Source organism: Pituophis catenifer, unplaced genomic scaffold, assembly GCF_029215685.1.
Source record: "Pituophis catenifer annectens isolate HBS135680 unplaced genomic scaffold, rPitCat1.0.hap2 SCAF_2, whole genome shotgun sequence".
NCBI lineage: Eukaryota > Metazoa > Chordata > Lepidosauria > Squamata > Colubridae > Pituophis > Pituophis catenifer.
The window spans coordinates 213,596,222-213,618,148 of record NW_027256882.1 but is presented as its reverse complement, the minus strand read 5'-3'; positions in this window follow the sequence as shown (position 1 = coordinate 213,618,148).

Genomic DNA, 21,927 nt, shown 5'->3' with positions numbered 1-21,927 from the left:
TGACTAGAATCGGGTTGGGGAAGTTACAAATGGTGATCACATGACCCTGGGACACTGTAAACACATGTTAGTTGCCAAGTGCCTGAATTCTGATCACCTCAGCATGGGGTTACTGTAACAGTTGCACTGGTTGTAAGTCACTTTTTTTCAGTGCATGTTATAACTTTTAATGGTCCCTAAATAAATGGTTGTAAGATGAGGACTACCTGTATTTTGTAGGCTAGCTATTTTATAATAGGTATATTTCTTCTTAACTACCTAGGTTTTGACACAAGTTACCCATAATATATGTTTATGCAGTGGTGAAATCCATTTTTTTTTACTACCAGTTCTGTGGGCATGGCTTGGTGGGTGTGGCTTGGTGGGTGTGGCAGGGGAAGTATACTACAAAATCTCCATTCCCAACCCACTCTGGGACCAGCCAGAGGTTGTATTTGCTGGTTCTCCGAACTAAAAATTTCCGCTACCAGTTCTCCAGAACCTGTCAGAACCTTCTGGATTTCACCCCTGTGTTTATGTATATTCCTTAAGAAAGATTTCTCCTGGACGTTGTTCCCCGAGAAAACTTTTTGTGTGTGCAAATCTCCCTGAGGTTATTCTTAGTAACATACATTTCTCCAATAAAGGCTTCTTTAATGTAAATCTCCTTGAAGTTATTTCGTACCACATACATTTTTCCATGCATAGTTTTTAATATCCAGGATTTGCCAGTATAAGCTTTTTTAAGGTATAAGTTCCACATGTTGTGTGTAAAATTTGGAAACATAGGACGCAACTCTGGATTTTGGATTGGATTGGAGAAAGAGATTATATTGCATATGATGACAGTGTCATAGCCCAATCCATTTTGACACGCTCAGCAAAAACCGTTTCCCATAATCAGCAATAGGTCTCTTTTATATTCCTGATTCCAGGATGTAAAATATCTAATATCATCTCTTACTTCAAGCAGCCTTTGTAAAAACCCTCATCTGTACCATTTCTGTATTCTTCCAAATAACCTAATTATATCTGTTTACCTCACATATTACATGAATCAACTAGAGCCTTGCAGAATTCGAACAACAGATAAATTATATGAAGAAACAAATAAACACATTAAAAAAAAATCCCCATTCCTTCATTCACTTGACATATTGGTTTGTCCTAGGCTAAATTCATGATAGGATTTCTGTATGTGGACTCTGCAAATAGGGCTTGCTCAGTGGTGCAATTTTTGCTACTGAGAGCAACTTAGGGTTTTTAAGTAGTGAAGAGTATGCTGTTACCTTTGATGGTGTAAGGTTTAATCAATAAAATTAACTAAAAGCAAATACCCTAAACCTCGAGAGCCATCTTTGCAAACAGCCAACTAACCAGAGTTGGGATGCTGAGCACTTCGTTCTGGCATTTGCTGTAACTCTTTAAAGGCAGAAGTGGTCCCTTTTCTCATGTCCCAGATTTTTAAATTATAGCTGCGTGCTATAATGAAATGTGCAGCCAGTTTTCCTAGGCAATTACCTCACTGAAGTGGAGAGTCTTTAATTGAGAATGAGGTTCTAATTAAAGTTTCAATCAGGGGTCAGTATTTTATAGGTCTGCATTTTATGCACCTTCCGCAAGTTAAATTTTGCTAGACTGGGAGAGATCAGGATATTCCCCTCCCCATACATTCATGGATTGTATCTGCGTTAAATATACATTTTTTTTTAAAAAAAAGAAACAAAGGTTAGAAGGAAGAATAGACTGAGTTGGTTGGTCAATGCTTTTAATTAGTGGCAGCAAAACATTCAGATATTTGATATGCCTTTTCCTGTGGCTCACTGATTATTAATCTTCCTTCCTTCCTTGATGCAATGATGTCTCTTCTGCCTATACAAAGCTGTCCCTTTGGCTGAAAAATTCAGATTTTTATAGACCAGTCTCATTTCTTACTTTCCCCACCGAAACAGGTTTGGTAGTTTGGCTGAACTTTGCCACATATGGACTGATCAATTGGAACTATCAGAGCCTTAGTGGCAACTTACTAAGGATGAAATTGTGTTTTCATCTCTTATATTTTTCAGTCACAGCTCGATACATTTCTTGGAGCCATGAGGGAGTAATGAAATCCGTGCACTATTCAACCAAGGGAAGATGGGCATCCAGAGAAGGGAACAAGGAAGGAAAAATGCTGAAACATCCATTGTGATGTTACAGTGCAAATTCTATCTTTTTTTGTACACATTATTATGGCTCGTTGCACAGTCAGATAGATGTTGAGACTGGATTTGGCATTTTTGTCTACCTATCAAGTCCTTTGCAAGGGATAAACAGATCTGGATGTTTGATGAGTGTTACATATATCATTGCTGGATATTGTATTATATACTATTGTATTGCGTACTATAGGCTATTTCATATTATTGAAAGGGATGGAGCCTCCACTGTATGTCACTATGTACATTTTGCGTGGTGGCACAGTGGTTAAAATCAGTGGTGGGTTTCAAAATTTTTTACTACTGGTTCTGTGGGTGTGGCTTGGTGGGCGTGGTATGGAAAGGATACTGTAAAATCTCCATTCCCACCCCACTCCAGGGGAAGGATACTGCAAAATCTCCATTTCCTCCCGATTAGCTGGGACTCAGGAGGCAGAGAATAGATGGGGCTGGGGCCAGTCAGAATTTTTACTACTGGTTCTCCAGAACTGGTCAGAACCTGCTGAAACCCACCTCTGGTTAAAATATAGTATAGCAGGCTGACTCTGCCCCCTTCCAGGAATTTGATCCTGACTGGCTCAAGATTGACTCAGCTTTCCATACTTCCAAAGTCGGTAAAATGAGGACTCAGATTGTTGGAGGCAGTATGTTGATTCTGTAAACCGCTTAGAATGAGCTGTAAAGCACTGTGGAGCGGTATATAAGTCTAAGTGCTATTGCTATTTTAACTTTACTTTTTGAATTTTTAAATGTTATTGCAAGGATGTCATGAGTGAGGACAGCTTTGACTACCAGTTGTCTTCTTTGTCATTATGAAACCTAATTAAATGCCTGTACATCTGGCAGTTTATTTATTTAACAAATTTATAAGGCCACCTATCTACCCAAGGAATTTACAGTTCCTCATCCCCACACCCTTTTCCCTGCACTTCCTCCATAAACAAATAATTCTGGGCAGTTAATAGACAATTCATAAAAAATAGTATATAAAAAGCACTACAAACAAAAAAAGTAGAATTAAAAACATAATCTTAATACAATAACTTAGGCACTGCATAATTAATAACCCACAACACTAAAATATACAAAGTGGACTGTACTAACTTGCTTTCCACTCTTTCCCCTAGAGGGGAAAAATTAGAGTCTTCTAGAAGGCCAAAAGGGTGAGGTTATCTAAACCAAATAAAATTATTTTAAAATTCCAAGCATAGATTGTTGCTAGAGATAAACTTCCATATTTAGAATGTTGTAATCTCGAAAAGGATTGTCCCATATCTGTAACTAGCAATTACTTGCCACATTGCATGTTAAACGTAGTGTCATCTGGCTCTACTTTTCACTTTTTGAGAAATTGCAAGAGTCGTCAAATATATATATATATAATAGGGAAAATATAACACACATGCACACAACATATTTCATAAAATAATTAATGTATAACGGAAAGTACATATAACACCAGGCGTTTTATTTCTCTTTATGATAGGAATGAAGTCACTACTTAAGAAGGAATGACTGTAATATATCTTGAAATCAGTGGTGGGTTTCAAAATTTTTTACTACTGGTTCTGTGGGTGTGGCATGGCTTGGTGGGCGTGGCAGGGGAAGGATACTATAAAATCTCCATTCTCACTCCACTCCAGGGGAAGGTTACTGCAAAATTCCCATTTCCTCCTGATCAGCTGGGACTTGGGAGGCAGAGAATAGATGGGGGTGGGGCCAGTCAGAATTTTTACTACCGGTTCTCTGAACTACTCAAAATTTCCGTTACTGGTTCTCCAGAACTGGTCAGAACCTGCTGAAACCCACCTCTGCTTGAAATGTATAAGAGCAGAAATGATAATATAAGACATGAACAGAGCTTGTTCACTGCTCAGTCAAAGGGCTGAGGTTTTCATAAAACTAGTTTCATAAAACTAGCCAAGGTGATATTGAAAGTGATGGAACTGGGTCATTCTGTCAAATACCAAATTTAGTTGTGACTATTTTAGCTGATGTGAGATTTTTATTGTGCGTTTGAGGAAAAGTTAAGAGGAACTGTTACCTCTTTTTCTTTTGTTCACTCCACAGTTACCTTAAGATGGGCAAAAAAAGAATGTTGGATAAAATCCCTAATTCTGTTTTAAATGACATGACTAGAAAGGAAGTCTAGAGACTAAGTACAATTATTCATTTAAGAGACAAAGAGTTTGTCTGAAAATGAAATTCTTCTGTAACAGGTTTTACATGTTGGCATTTAATTTCCTTCAAAATATCTCCCCTCACCTCTTTCATGAGTCTCAGAGTTATAGATGAAAAGTAAAATTATGGAGATAGATACAGATATTATGTGACAGGTAGTTCAAATCGACATTCCAATTCTCTGTGAAAGAAGATGTAGACTCTTTTTAAAAATTTCTTTCGTACATGTTTTAGTATATACAATACTGATCTAATTAGACTTCAATTTATAAGACATTTTCTGTGATACATCACAAGCAGAGATCTTGTTAGAATTTTCCAGACTCTGTTATGTGTACTTCATTTTTTTTCAACTATTAATGAAAAATACTTTTTTTCCCAAAAGAAAATACAGTTATGGTAAACATCTTACAATAGCTAAGAATGAACTGAAGGGGATGTGTGAGCATCTTGTTTTCGTGGTACAATTTTTCTTGATAAATCTATAATAGCCTTCCTGGTTTCCCACATTTTTCAGGAATTTCAAAGGAAGGTATCATGAAAGATTTCCTATAATGGGTCTTTTCCAGATCATGAAAGTGCAGTAGCCAGAAAAAACCAGAAATGAGAGATCCAAAGATGCTTTTTCCAAAAGGCAACTGGACTTTCTTCGCTTTTCCTTGAAGATGTTTTGTTTCTTCTGAAGAATTTTCTTGGATGGGAAGTCCAGCTGCCTTTTAGAAAAAGCATCTTTGGGACAACCATGACCTAGATGATTGAGAATCTCCGAAGACTTTCAGAAATGAGAAAGAAATGCATGACTGAAAACAACAGCAATATTTCTTTTTTGCAATATGAAGTTAAATAATTAAATGAATCATCCTAAAGATGAGTAGGATTTAAATAATACTTTTATAGAAGGGGAAACCCCCCCAAAGGTAGCAGATTTTGATGCAGGATCATGTTAATGTTTTCTTATTATTTTTATGATTTATGGTGTGAATAGCAATATATGTAAACAATTTCATCTCCTTATTAATTCCAAGAGTTAATTGAATGTTTGTTGATTAATTGGTATATGAATTGTACCTTAAAAGATATTTTTGCAACTTTTTATATAATCCATCCTTTGCAACTTAAATTCTTTTTCTTAAATATGTTTTGTTAAATATATTGAGGTGCTTTATTTTCTAACTTACAAGGATAGTCTTAAAAGCCATCAGAAATATCAGGACATCAGAAATAATTACCTCTTGTTATTATGCTCAGTATGGCTTCTACCTAAATACAACACCTGTGCCATCTAAACACTACAATTTGTATCAGCATACTTGCATGTTTTCATAATATAGTGATGTGTTTTGAATTTCGTTTTGTGGTATCTAGTTAGGATGATGGAAGAAGCTTGCAGGCACTTAGTATATCACACATGACACAATGGGCATATATTAAAGCATTCTAATAAAGCCAGATCTCTACATAGCTCCATGCTCAGCAACTTTTGAAGACTGGGAGCAATCTAAAATGATAAGTGCCTTTCTCTTCTTCATATTTGCTACGTGCTAATATCCTTCTGCTTACTCACACATTTCAAAAGAAAAATAATTTGAACAGAAAAAATATTCTTTGTACTCACAGTATTTTGCTGTATGAATTGTATTGGGAGACCATGCCATATTTTGTGGCAATATGATGTTCTCTGCTTAATCTAACACTTGGTTCTACTACTGCTTGATAAAACAGAAATATTTATTATTTGTGCATTCCATGTAATTGCTTAATATGTTCAAAGCTCAAGCGTTGCATTCTCAATCCCATTGATATCAGCAGGTAGAAGAACTTTTGTCTCCAGTCGCTAAACCTCTTAGACAGGGAGGAATAAGTAAACAGTTAAACTGAGAAGAATCAGTCAAGCTGGTTTTGCTTGATCTTTGCATTCAAAAGTTTATTAGAATGATGAAAACACACCTCCTGAATATTGAGATGAGCAGTAATGGGAGCATGCTAAAGGATATTATGGGATGGTACATATTACATGAAACCAGTGGGTAGGAACAAAAAGGTCAGTGATGCATTTAATTAGTGCAGGGGTCAGCAACCGGTGACTCTGGAGCCGCATGTGGCTCTTTCATCCCTCTGCTGCGGCTCCTTGTTGCTGGTTGGCTCCACAATTGATAGGGCTTTTGGTTAGGACAGGTAGAGGAAAAAGGATGCCACGCTAGGAGGAGATTCTATGGTGGGGGAATCAACTTCCAGTCGGCAGAGGAAAAAGGACGCTGCACTAGGAGAAGACTATGATGGAGGAACTGGACTTCCGGTCGGCTCCAGAATTGAATAGGGGCTTCCGGTTAGGACATTTGTGGCTCTTTGAGTGTTTAAGGTTACCGACCCCTGAATTAGTGTAACTAATGAATGAACTCTGCTTGTTGTTTTCTCAGAAAATCACTCTTCTTCTTGGCTGAAAAGTCAGCAAGACTTTACTTTTGCGCACAAAGAGAATTTTTAAAATTTCACCTTCACTAGTAATATACAAGGAAATCTCACCCTGGACCTCATCTGTGAACAACCAGCTAATGCACCCAGTCCATCATCTGCAATTTGAGATTAACCAAAAAGTCTGAAATACGTCATTCCCCTCCCCTTTTTTTCTTCTTCTTCTTGTTTATCCTCTACCATCTGTAACATCTAGTCAGGGAAAAGTTCTGTTGAATGAAAAAGCTTGAACATTCTTTCTGGTGCTATTTGCTGGATCCCAAGAAAGATATTATTCAACTACTATCCAAGTATTTCTTCAGAGACCATCATAGCTATGATTGCTTTTCAACCGGATTTTGTATCCCCTCTCTTTTGCTGGCATTTTTATTTCCATTGATGGAGCATATTCTCCAGCGAATACGCTTGTTCTCAATTCATTCCTTGAAATGGTTGACAAATACGCAGTTGCTTGTGCTCCCTTTGGTGCCATGTAGCACAAGGTTTTGTTTATTTACATAAAGGAGTGGAGAGAGCTGTCTAGTGATGCCTTATCTTTGCGCTTTTCATCCTGCCTGAGAGCAAAGGCTTCTCTATGGCTAGAAGCTTCTTTTTAGAAAACAAATACACCACTGATTCATGTTTTTATCTTTTTATTTTTGGTCTTGGTTGAGTGCATTCCTTTCTCTTGTTCCTCCTTGAACTGCCACAAAAGAAACATGGCTCCAAACACAGGAAAACCCCTACGCCTTCTTGACCGAAGGGCTTTACCAGCAGGCTACACTAGAGGGCGCTACACATGATATTTCACCAAATTATTACAAATGAATTTATTGAACCAAATTGCTTTATTTAAGCATGGTAGGCAGGGGTGGGATTCAGCCTATTTGGACCGGTTTGGGTGAACCGGTTCGCTCCAACGATCAGGTGGGCCCATTCGCCCGCCCCTGCACTATACTGACCAATATTTCTTTTGTTTGAAGCCCAGCTGATTGGCATGGCAGAGTGGATTGCCATGCCTCAGCTAGATTACTCACCAGGGCTGCAGTTTTAGAGCTGTTTTCAAATGTACCCTAAGCGCGCAGAGCGTGTGTGTGGTGCGCATGCGAGCGAAGCAAACTGGGTTGTTACACTGGTTGATCCCACCACTGACGGTAGGTCTCTGGAAGTGGTGGCAGAGGCAACAGCAGCATCTTAAGGAGGTTTCTGCATGTGATGATAAGCAATTATTGCCAAAGCAAAGGAAGACTAGATAAGGCTCCAGCCTATCAGAGGGCAAAAAGGAGTGCAATTTGTTTTCTGTATTATCATTATTTCATTACGGACAGCTTCTGAGAAATGTGCTTTTGGATATCTTGGGAGTATTCATCAAGACAAAAACCTGAATGCAAATTGAAAAGTTTACATAAGGAAGACAGTCCTGGCTGGCCTCCACAGACCCCAACAAGGAGCTCAGTGCTACTTTCAAACAGGGCCGAAACAAATCCTTCCTTTGCTTGATTTTTTTTTTTAAAAAATTAAAGATGAACATTGATATTCCTTGAAACAGAAGCCGAAATACAAACATGCAGACATGAAAGAGGAAAGGGAAGAAGCTCACTAGACCACTGAGAATCCTTTTAGCAATTTTTTCAGGTTCATATTCTTTATGCAAACCATTACTCTGACAACAGCTACATGCAGAGGCTTTTATAGGCCTGGTTTTTTTAAAAAAAACCATTTGCATTCTATCAAAGCGGTGTCAGTTGGTTCGGGGACCTCAGCACAGTGTTTTTGTGAGAAAAAAACTGGCTGTAGATGAAAATACATTTTGTTTCTTTACAGTGGAGAATACTATATACGGGCCTGCTGAACACATTCTTGCTTTAAATGGGGCCTATCAAGTGGTTTTGTGGGGAATTTTTTTTCTTTTGACGATGAGAAGGTGTGGGATTAAAATACTGTATGCAGATACTACCTTGGCTTTTGCCTCTGAGTGCAGAATCAGTATCTTTGATCTTGTCCCAGGATAAACTAGGGTACGTTTTGGCTTTGCCATTTGTTGTGTTGCTGTTGTGGCCTGTCCAGCAGCTGAATCAGAGGAGGAGGAGGTGTGGAAGTCAGGGTCAGCATCAAGGCAACCTGAGAGCTCTGAGGGGGAAGAGGGAATGGAGCTGGCAGAGAGAGAGAGAGAGAGGGAGAGAGAGAGAGGGAGAGGGAGGGAGGGAGGGAGAGAGAGAGAGAGAGAGAGAGAGAGAGAGAGAGAGAGAGAGAGAGAGAGAGAGAGAGAGAGAGAGAGAGAGAGACGGAGCCTGGGTATCCATCAGCCCTCAGATGGAGAATCAACAGCTCCCAGGTATGGAGGTGGCTGATGAGGAAGAGGAGAAATACCTGGGTCCAGTGCCTGACACGCAGATGCGCAGAAGGCAGAGGAGAGGAGAGCAGTGGAAATCCGTGGGCTGATCCTTGGAAAGGAAGAGTCACTGCTGCTAGCGAAGCCGCACCCTAACTCTAGGGATAAAAGGCAGGGAGTGGAGATGAATAGATGTGGCAGACAACTATTTATCTCCTGGCCGGATGGACTTGTTAGCCTGTGGTGAGAGAGAAACTTTTTGCCGGGGCTGCTGGTGCTCCTAATTTTTTTTTTTGAAATTTGATTTATATGCCGCCCTTCTCCGGAGACTCAGGGCGGCTTACAATGCGTTAAGCAATTAAAGGAATCTTTGCGTTAACTTCAGAGGGTTTGTTGTGTTTGGGCAGCTGGGTCAGAACAGTTGCATAGTTTCTCCTGACTGTCATAATCTCCCTTCAGTTGGGGTCAAGAAAACAAGCGGCACATTGTATTTCAGATCAAGGCTTTTTTATAGCAACAGATGGTGGGCACCTGACTTTGCATGCCTGCTTTACCAACATTTTAGTTGAAAATGCTGGGGGCTGAACACGTAGCCCTGACAGATACTAGCATAATTTTTCTTGTCCTGCACATGATCACTGATGCAGAGGTTAATAGTTAATGTCAGCCTGACCAAACTGGATGCTTCTGCTCCAGTTATATAGTAATTCTCCATGTTAGATTTCATGCGTAACTTTTTTTGGTCACCAAGCTGGTATATTTCAGATTAATTCAGATTGCCATATGCCTCTTCCCCAGGCATATTAATAGTTCTCTCGGTGAAGCTAGTAATTCTGCCTTTCCCAACAAATTAGCTTTCCTCTCTGCTGGCCAGCCTTGTGTGTTTAATTCCATGTCAAGACAGGGGCTCTTATATTTTCATTTGTTTTGGATAAAAAATATAAGTGAAGGCTTACACTTACTTTGGTAATGGATTGTGAAGATTGTTTTAAAAAAATCATCTAATTTAAAACTTTAAATTAGATTTTATTTCTCTTTAAATCAGGGGTGAAATCTAGCAGGTTCTGACAAGTTCTGGAGAACTGGTAGCGGAAATTTTGAGTAGTTCAGAGAACCGGCAAACGCCACCTCTGGCTGGCCCCAGAATGGGGTGGGAATGGAGATTTTGCAGTATCCTTCCCGTCATGTCCACCAAGCCACGGCCACAGAACCGGTAGTAAAAAAAATCGGATTTCACCACTGCTTTAAATACACCTTTATTTACTCATCTCTTCTCTTTTACATTATTTCTTTGAAGAAGAACAAATAGGAGTTGCAGAATTGAACCACCTTAGCAAAATAAATAGCTTGTTGATGTATACCAGGTTTGGTTAATCTTTTTTTTCTTCTTCTCTAAAGCCTGGATTACACTTTCTGTTTGGGTCTTGCCTTGGATTCATAAAGAAGTAATTGATGACATGATATCATTAAAAGGGATGGTGTTGAAATTTTCAGACCCAGAAGAATATTGTGTGTATTCCCCCCACTTTTTTTTTTTTTTTGCAAAATTGGTACTGCAATAATTGCAAAGGCTTCATGCACCCGTTAAGAACATTTTTAATAATAATAACAACAACAACAACAACAACAACAACAACAACAACAACAATAATAATAATAATAATAATAATAATAATAATAATAATAATAATAATAATAATAATATGTCTCTAATAACAAAGATTGTTGCCCCGGCTGTCAGACTACTAAAGATTCTACTGTATTCTGTCTTCGTTGACTACGTTTTTGTTAAAACTCTGCAGCAACATGTCATCACAGATTTAAGAGCCAAACAAAGGTGATTGACAAAATTATATTGTTTGACTCAAACAATATAATTCACATAACAATGTCACGCAGCAGCTGCAGGTATAAAAAAATCAGGCTGTGCACTGACTGTTACTTTTCTGTTTAAGCACAGGCATTAATATGCATGGGTATTAGAGTAAGTTATGCTGGCAGATTGAAACTCTCAATGACTTGAATATTGATCATAGCTCTAGCATTATTTAGAAGACATCCCAAATGAGGGATAACGCAGGGGCAATATTTTACCAACGGAATCTTTGAAAGGGAAACTGTCCCTAATAAAAAGATAGGTAGCGTTTATATATTAATCTCCCACCCCACCAGAGCTAATTTTCTCTGTTGTTTTGCTTTCTGTTCAGCGTAAGTCCTAACTCATCCTATGCATAGAATTAAAGCAGAAGGATTCTCAGGCATAAATATTTTCTGAAAAAAATATATTTCTTCAGAAAGAATGGGAGATGCAACATCCTGTACATTTAGCAAGGACGGTCCTCATTCTTTTTCTGAAAAGAAAACAAGCTGGAAAAATTCTTGCTAAGTAGATGGAAGGTGCAACTGAAGAAAGCATGGCTGATTTTTTTTTTTCCCAACAGGGATTGAAATGACACAAGTTCAATTGCAACCAACACCTAGACCTCAGCCAAATGAACAGGTTCAGCTCAAATGGAATTGAAATACTGGCTTTCCCTGAGAGCTTAATCAGCACTGAGTGAGGTGATCTAGCATTCTGCTCAAGGAAGCAGTGAAAACACAGCCCACAGTATCTACACAATCATTTTTCTAAGATACGGTATGCTGATGCAGCAGTGAGGATATTATCACCTGCTGACTGGCCCCTGGTTTGTTGTTATCCGTGGCTATCAAAGCTGAATTAAGCTAATGGGCATTTATTAAGTGTCCAAATCTCAGAACACGGTTATGTTTGCTAACTATAATGACACAGAGGCAGCAAACAATGTTCCACAATTCAGAGTAATAGGCCACCATAGCATTGGGTCCAGCCAGAGGAGTAGAACAGTCTCTGCTTAATGTGATCTAAAAGCTTTTATTTGTAGTGTCTGAACAAGAACCAGGCTCTAGATAAAATGGAAGAAAAAATACAAGTGATTACCCAAAACCGGAAACCAAAGAAAAGAGTGTCTATTGGTGCTTTTTTCACCATGCAATGTGGAAGCTTTTATATTAGCTATAAGTGATACCAATAAAGGAGACTATATCAGGAGTGCTATTCAGCAGGTTCTGGAGAACTGGTAGCGGAAATTTTGAGTAGTTTGGAGAACCGGCAAATACCACCTCTGGCTGGCCCCAGAGTGGGTTGGGAATGGAGATTTTGCATTATCCTTCCCCTGCCATGCCCACCAAGCCAAACCACGCCCACAGAACTGGTAGTAAAAAAATTTGAATTCCACCACTGGACTATATGTAGCTTACGGTGGAAATGAAATGAGGACTCCTTGGTACTCTCTGAGCTTGGTTCTTTTCTTGTAGACATTTCATTACCAAAATGAGATAAATTAGATGATATTACCTAGTTTGGGTAATGAGATGTCTGCAAGAAAACAATGTAAGTGAATATGATAGCTAGAATGGGATGCTACCTTCATGAAAATGTCCAATCTTTTATATCTTCATGAGATAATAATAATAAAATAATTCTGTCAATTGCTTATCAAACATCTAGTCCAGCCTTTTTCTGATCTAACTTTCCTCAGATGTGAGGGACTATAATATCCAGGCTGACTAGGAATTCTGGGAGTTCCAGTTCTGGCATACAGTACCTTAAAGGATCGAGTTTGGAGAAATTTAATAGGCTCTAGTCAGTTGTCAGGACAACTGGCTGGCATATCTAAGGCCAGATTAATGAGCTTGTAGAATATCTTCAAATCTAATTTATCTGTTTATTGACCACCTTTTAAATATATAGTGTACTTTTGTGGGGCAGCAAAAGAAGGACGTGAGCCATAATGTTAGTAACTGAAGGGAAGAAGAACAATATTTCCAAATGTTGGGTCTGGTGAAATTAAATCAAGGGGAAAGCATGAAGCCAGCTGGGTGAACTTGGGCCAGTCACTCACTGTCAGCCCTAGAAAAAATGCAAGGGCAAGCCACTTCTAAAAATGCTGTCAAAAAAACGCTAGGGATCTGTCAAGACAGATTGTGAAGGCACATACAACCGCTTGCCCATTTTTACTGACTAAAGGTGATAATTCATAGACATTTCACTGTGCATAGGATTGATGGATGAAAGTATAATGTAAACTGGTTTCAACACAGAAAGAGACACTTAATTGCCCCCAGAAATCTTTCTTATCTAGGCCCATTTCATATCTTTTGCTCCATTGAAAACTGTTTTTAAGCTCTTCTATTTTTTTCTCAATTCAAACTTGATATACAAATAGCACTAGCACTGGCACTTAAACTTATATACCACTTCATAGTCCTTTTACAGTCCTCTTTAAGCTGTTTACAGGGTCAGCATATTGTCTCCAACAATCTGGGGCCTCATTTTACTGACCTTGGAAGGATGGAAGCCTGAGTCAACTTTGAGCCAGTCAGGATCAAACCAGTGGTGGGTTGCCCCCGGTTCGGATCGGTTCGCAAGAACCGGTAGTAAAACCAGCGGGAGGCTCCGCCCACTGACCCGGACATCATCATAGGTGATCTGCACATGCGCAGAAGAGTGTGCGGGCACAATGCAAACCGGTAGTAAAGGTAAGTAGAACCCACCCCTTGGATCAAACCGCTGGTAGTCGGCAGAGTTAGCCTGCAATACTGTGTTTTAGCATCTGCGTCACCATGGTTCCTTAAACCACATGTGGTTTAACTAAGAATGTCAAAAACTTGCCAGTGTTAAAATACAAATTTAAATATAGGCCACAAGCATCTTCTTAGTACCTTGTTTTGTGACTGCCAGTTTATTTTGGCCACAGCTGCTGAAAATTGATGGCATCAAGTCTCATCATTCAGAGGCAATTTTAGTATCCAGTCATGACAAGATCAGGATTGTTAAAATTGCTGGAATGGGAATCAGCAGTATTTTTTTTGTACTGGCTATAAAGCCACTGTCTTATAAATAAGAACACAATACAGCTGTTCTCATGCCTATAGCAACACAGTTATGACAAGCTGACTGCCGTTACATGACAGAAACAAATGGCAAAGGTTACAGGGCTCTTTGACAGTTTTGCTAGCTTGGTTTGTTAGGCTGCATTTGGGCAGGTGTAGCGTCTCATGCTTTGACCATGTCAGCATCATCTTATAAAACGATTCCACAAAGTGGAAAAAACAATTTTGACGTATAACTTCAATTAAATATCAAAGGCAGAGTAGAAGGTTAAATAAAATGAAAGACATCACTAAGTTGGTGATACTGGGCACGGACTGCAACATTGGATGATGAATCTCAATCACATTCACATTAGCAGTTGCACTGAAGGTCCTGTGGCAGTGGTGGGTTTCTACTGGTTTGCCCCAGTTCACACAAGCCGGTAACACTGATTCACTCCGACTGTCAGCTGGGCCCTCCTGCCCGCCCCTGCGTTATACCTACCTATATTCGTTCGTTTTTAGCAATAGGCGCAGCTATTCTGCCCCAGCTACGGACCCCAAAGAACACAGCACACACAAAATCTATACAAAGCTTATTTTACTCAAATAACTCAGTCTTTTTCAACCAAAGGCTGTTAATAAACTGTCTTAACAGCCTACAAGAATTCTGACGGGCCACAACAGCGGCAGAGAGGATTGCCACGGCTCAGCTCTTCTGAAATGCAAAGTGTGTGCGCGAAGCGATCCGGTTGTTACACCGTTTGAAACCCACAATGTCCTGTGGGTGTTTTAGGATCTCTTCTGGCAATTGTAGCCTCTCACCAGTCTTCTACAGCTATCCCAAAGATGCTTTTTCAAGAGGCAACTGGAGTTTCTGGTTTTTCTTTGAAGATGTTTTGCTTCTCACCCAAGAAGCTTCTTCAGAGAAAAACCAGAAAGTCCAGTTGCCTCTTGAAAAAGCACCTTTTTGACAACCATGACTTGGATGACTGAGAATCTCCATAGACATTCTTCTATAACTACACATTTTCACATACATACATAACATGCAGGAAGGAGATACTTTGTAAAGGCAGCTTTTATATGGAGCTGGATCAACTTTTGCAAAGCCTTTAGAAACAGTCCTCCTACCACACAATAAATTCCTGCTGCTTTCCTCAAGTTTTCACAGAGACAAAGCTACCGTATCTCTTTTTAATTTTTTTTTAATCCCACTGTTATTTCTATAAATAAAGGAGAACATTTGTAGCACAGGGTTGAAATGAGGGGTCCTTGGTGCTCTGTGAGCTTGTTTGTTTTCTTGCAGACTAGCACTGATGATGTTACCAGTTTGGGTAATGAAATGTCTGCAAGAAAACAAGCAAGCTCACACAGCATCAAGTGTTGGACCCGGGTGTTAAGTGAATTTCATTGTATGTGTATACCCGTACAATGATAATAAAGTTATTAATATTATTATTTCTATAAATAACTCAGTCAGCAACATACCTAACACTCCTTTCTCTTCTTATTTTCCCTCACAACAACCCTGTGAGGTGTGTTGGGTTGAGAAAGAGTGATTGGGCCAAAGTTACACAGTCAGTTTTCCTGCCTGAAGTAGGACTAGAACTCTCAGACTCCTGGTTTCTAGCCTGATGCCTTAACACCAAACCAAACTTGCTTCATCCCTAGTTTAATATAAAGGTAGGAATTACACATCAGCTGGGAGAGAAGATCATTTTTTCTTCCTTCTAGCTCAGGGGTCTGCAACTTTAAACACTCAAAGAGCCATTTGGACCCGTTTCCCACAGAAAAGAAAACACTGGGAGCCACAAAACCCTTCCCATGCCTGACTATTTCTTGAGTGGCACAAGACTAGCATATGTAATTGAATTAAATATTCTGTTTTCTTCTGAAACTTTTTTTTTCTTGGATTTATCCATGGTTGGCCTACCGGGGTCGAAAAGCTCAATAAATCACGTGCCGGCGGGTGTCACACATTAGTGATTGGGAGCCACAGCAGAGGAGTAAAAGAGCCACATGCGGCTCCAGAGCGCAGGTTCCTGACCTCTGTCCCAGCTTTATCCAAAGGTGCTTTTCCAAAAGGCAACTACACTTTCTTGTTTGTTTGTTTTTTCCTTTGAAAAGCTTCTTGGATGAGAAGAGAAATGTTTTCAAAGAAAAAAAAAAACACCCAAGAAAGTCCAGCTGCCTTTTGGAAAAGCACCTTCAGCACATTCTTTTTTTTTTTTTTTAGCTTTATCACATTCATTTCAGTTTTTCCTGAAATTGTGTGATTACATGGAAGGCATTCTGCAATTTATGACATTCATGACATTTGATAAACGGAACATATTCTGTGATGTTTTAATTTTTGAAGGTTATGCAAATGGTAGGTTCCTTTTAAAAAATGCACAAGTTATTAAAATCAAATGGATGTTATAGTAACATCAACCTTGGCTCCATAACCATTTCTGAAACAAAAGCGCATCAGCAGTTTGCTAAAGAATTATTCACTGGCCTTTCTTGCTGAATACCCATCCATTCTCATTTCATCCAGCTGTTCTCACTGTTTCTGGTATCCATACCGTGAGCTTTGCAGCTCATAATTAAACTCATATAATTTTGCTTACACAGCTGCTCTTAAACTATCACCAATAGTGCAAGCTTCACATTGCCGAGGTCAGCTATTTGGAGAATGGAAGTAAGGACAGGCTGTGCTAGAGCACCAAAGAATCATAACTGAAAGAAATGCAGATGGATTGTCTTCCTCTCCATCCTTTTAAAATGTTTGTAACTCTTTCAACAAATCTTAAGGTCTCCTGCCTACAGTTTATTCCTCATCAACCAATTTAAAACTCCAAGATTCATTTAGAAACTTAATAACAGTAATAAAACTCCCAATGTGAAGAATTCTGTGCTAACCCATTATTTTGTTTTCACTACACCAAAGGCGGCACATCTTTTATTAACTGGTCAAGCAATATGGCAAGACCTGACTGACACACTGCATATGCAAACACAGTCAAATTATCCAAAGGAAATATATGATTTACTAAGTTTAATGAGCTTTTCATTAGCCGAACCTCTGACTTACCAAAGTGCAGAGAGGGAGAGAAAGAACAAAAAGAGAATCTCTCTCTTCTGATATGGTGTGTTTGAATTATAATTGCTTATATACAGTAGTTTCAGACAAGTACTAATTTTTGCTAATGCTTGTTCTTGATTGATTAGATGCCCCATTTTTCAGATTGAGGCAAAGGTGCCCATAGACAAGTAAAGTATTTTATAATTGTGCACCAAGAGCAGAAGATATAATCATTTGCCAACTACTTATTATATGAACACCTATATCAAAGCATAAAAGCACTAATTAGAAGGGCTACTCTACTATTGTGTAGTGCTTTTAAAAAGTGAGCCAAAAGTTACAAAAGATACAAAAGAACCATAAGCTTACTCCGCTACGAGAATGCGTGTTCTTGCGTTGGTTTTAGGCTGGACTTTTGAAAACTTCAATTGCTGCAGATGGCGAAAGTCTGAAAATCGCACCACTTCTGCAATGTTAGTAGAGAATGACAGAACATGATAAAAGTCCTACTGGATCAGACCTATGATCTGTCCCCGTACCCACACACACACAAACACAGCCAGCCGAGGGTTAAGGAAACACTTTGGAACGCACCCAGTTTCTTTATCTCCCACTTGGCAGCGATAGACACACCGTCTGCCAAGTGCCTTTATTTTCACAGTAAAACAGAAAGATAAATACTCAAGAGTCCAAATGTCCGACAAGAAATCTTTCTCTCAGCAATTCCAGACGAGGCTTTAGTGACTATTCAAGGTTTGCTTTGTTCGTCACAAGGATCCCTGACCACCACCCTCTATTATATAGTCTCTGGGGTGTGGTCCAGTGACTCAGTTCTAATCCCTAGCACGCCTCCTAAACTGCTGCAAACGTTTATCACGCCTTCGGAGGCGTGCGTCCAGGAATGATGTTTCTTCGTCACTCTGATCCGAGCCACCTGTCTCCCTACTGATCTCCTCTCCCTCGGCCGGCACCTGAGACAATGCCAGAGGGGAGGGGCCTGGAGAGGGAGGCCTGGCTGACTCCTCTTCCTCATGCTCGGAGCTTTCTTCCTCCGATGGGACAGGCTCAGAGGGCGGGGCCACAACAACCTAGGTCCATCAGACAGTGGCTCACAAGATGCATCTAGGAAGCTCATAAATAGGACATCCTTCTCCAATTATCTCTCCCATACACCTTGGCAAGCGATTGTGAACCCGTGACATGTGTCAAAAGTGACCCAGAACACCATTTTGGGTGACATGCCAGCATTTGCTTACACCCAGCAACTATTCTCAAAAGCACTATCCATTCTCACTTGTTTTTCAGAGGCTGCGGAGGCCCTCAAGAGAGTTGTGCTCTTACACAGCCCCCGGAGCCTCTGAAAATTGTCCAAGAAACAGACTGTGGTTTCATGTGATGTTCGGAGGCTGCAGAGGCTGTGACAGAGATTTCTCCAAAACTGCTTCGTGAACAAAGGCGTCGTGCAACCTGGAACAGCTTTGGGTAAGACACAGGGGCATGTCCAGTGGTGAAATTCAATTTTTTTTTACTACCGGTTCTGTGGGCGTGGCTTGGTGGGCGTGGCAGGGGAAGGATACTGCAAAATCTCAATTCCCACCCCACTCCAGGGGAAGGATACTACAAAATCTCCATTCCCACCCAATTCCAGGGGAAGGATACTGCAAAATCTCAATTCCCACCCCACTCCAGGGGAAGGATACTACAAAATCTCCATTCCCACCCCACTCCAGGGGAAGGATATTGCAAAATCTTCATTCCCATCCCACTCCAGGGGGAAGGATACTGCAAAATCTCCATTCCTACCCCACTCTGGGGCCAGCCAGAGATGGTATTTGCCAGTTCTCCAAACGACTCAAAATTTCCGCTACCGGTTCTACGAACTACTCAAAATTTCCGCTACTGGTTCTCCAGAACCTGCTGGATTTCACCCCTGGGCATGTCAACAAAATTGACATGTCTCAAGATTAACAGCATGCAGTAGGTCCTGGACCAATACCAGTAGGTATTGGACCAGTAGGATAATCATACCAGTCCCTAAAGCTCGTGTTTTTTGAGGGAATGGCACGAGGCAGCCTTTTTGAGTGGCAGCAGTGGTTATAGGGCTGAAGATAAAGCCTAGGCCAGCCTCGGTACTGCTTCTGAGTGCTACTCTTCAAGGTGGCCTATATGGGGAGGAAGGGAAGATAAAGAATTATTTATCTTTTATTTCAGAAGGGAGGGGTTGACACACTAACACAGTCAAGTTAGGCATTTTCTGAATTTCTGACACACTGAGGGAAGAAGGTTTGCCATCACTGTTTTTTGGGGTAGAAGTGGACTGCCGCTATGCCTGGAAGCAACATTTAATTGGCTAAGCTAGTAGCCATTGATAGTTCTCTAAGAATCTGTCTACTCCCTTCCTGAAACCATATAAATATTTCGTGGCATATTCTATGAGTTGATTACACAATTCATGAAGAAATATTTCCTCTCGTCGTGTTTAAATATTCTATTAATTTCATTTGATGGCCTTGAGTACAGGTACAGTATTACGGGAAATGGGAAAACACATCTTGTTAGCCCTTTCTTTCCCATAAATACTTTAATTCAACTCAGTCACATCTCCTCAAAGGAACCTTTTCTCTAAATTAAAAATCCCAATCGTTGCAGGTTGTCTTCATTCACATTTTAGTTGCCTTTTTCTGCATCTCCTGAAGAAAGACTGTTTCCTTATTGATTGATATGGGCACTCATTTAGGCAAATCAGACAAAACGCTGAGCTTGTCTGCTGGAAAGTTGACAGCCCAAGTTCGAGACCCCCAGCACTGCGCGATGAGTTGAACTCCCATTGCTGCCCCAGTTCCTGCCCACCTAGCAGTTTGAAAGCATGGAAACGCGAATAGATAAATAGATACCTTTGGTGGGAAGATAACAGCGTTACATGTGCCTTTGGTGTATAGTTATGCTGGTCACATGACCACAGAAATGTCTTTGGACAATGCTGGGTCCCTTGGCTAAGAAACAGAGATGAGCACTGCCCCCTAGAGTTGGATACTACTCGACAGGGGAAATCTTTACCTTTATCTCCTCCCCAAAATGATATGCAAGCATTGCACAGATGGCGGGACCCATGTTTTCAGAGCACCGGAGAGGTGTTCAAGGCACCTGCCCCATCCTACATCACATTTAAATTTTTTTTACTAATCAGTGATCTGCTATATGTAGATTTTAGATAGCAATTTTTTACTATCAATGATCTGCCATGCTTATGAATTACAAAATAAATCAAGAAAAAGAGGTCAAAGCGGATCATATATTTGCATAACACTGGAATTTAATTTTTTGCAATAATTCTCACTATTTCTTTTCTCTTCTTTTTATTCTTTTTCTAAAGAGAAATTAAATTCATCTCGCTGTAATGGAGAAAATTATAACCAGTTACCTTTGGTGGTTATCTGGTTTATTGTTAAGGAACTAATTATGGATGGCAGTTCTGAGGTGCTGGCTGTCAGTCCTTAGTTATTTGCCACCTGGATTTGGAATAAGCAGCCTATCAAAGAAGTTGCCTTGAAACAGAGACTATTTTGTGACAGCTCTTTGGAAATAACTCCATTCTCAGTAAAGACGGATACAGGGATACATGACCCCCAAATAACAGAGAACAAGTTCCTTCTTTATATCAAAAATGTACTGTATCTGCTTATCTTTCTTGCTATGTTTCAACAAGACACAACCCCAACGAGGTGTTGGATATGATCCTTGGGTGCATTATGGCTTGACAGCCATGGGGCCCAACAAACATGAACACTGTCTCGAAACACTGAGAGCAATATTTCCCAGCTGTCTGCAGAGTTCAAGGTTGACAGCAGGGAGATATTTTTCGGCAGAGAAATAAATGTGGACAATATTTCACAGAAAGCCGAACGAAGGGAAACGACTGATCTAGTGCACGAGGTTGTTGCAGTGCATATTTAAAATGCTGTGTCTGTGACCAGGTGTCATGATGGATGACAGCACTGTGACAGCCATTTAATCTTTACCAAAAAGTCAACAAGTACAACATCCAAATGTCTGTGCAATAAGGAAGGCGTCATGACCATTATGCCTTGCTCCCCCTTCTCACACCTTCACTCCTCAACAGCTGATCCCACGATTAAATTATTTACCAGGAGGCCAGTAAATACTTACTAATGGTCCTGAATCTGTCCATTAAAGTAGACTGCTCTCATTTCTTCTGCTGCTTGTTAGAACGTCATTGTTTATCACTGCTCAAAGACAGTAATCATATTCCATAATGTACGGAACATGATTTTTTTTTTACTTTCTCTCATGCTTTAGGTTGCTGATAATATATAATCATGCAACAATTACTTGTACCCTTAATGGATGATGCTCAGAGCATAGATTTTTTTTTATAACGGTAGTTCTCAACTTACAACAGTTGTAATGACCGTTCAAAGTTACAACAGCACTAAAAAAAATGACTTATGACCATTTTTCACACTTATGACCATTTTTCACACTTATGACCATCTGACCTATGGTTATGTGGTTTACATATGGATGTTTGACAACTGACTCACATTTATAACGGTTGCAGTGTCCCAGAGTCTGGTGATCCTCCTTTGAGACTTTCTGACAAGCAAAGTCAATGGGGAAACCAGATTCACTTAACAACCATGTTAACAACTTCAGTGATCCACTTAACAAAGGTGGCAAGAAAAGTCGTAAAACGGGGCAAAACTCACTTAACAAACTTCTCATCTGACAACATAAATTTTGCGCTCAATTGTACCGTGTTTCCCCGAAAATAAGACACTGTCTTATATTTTTTTTAACCCCGA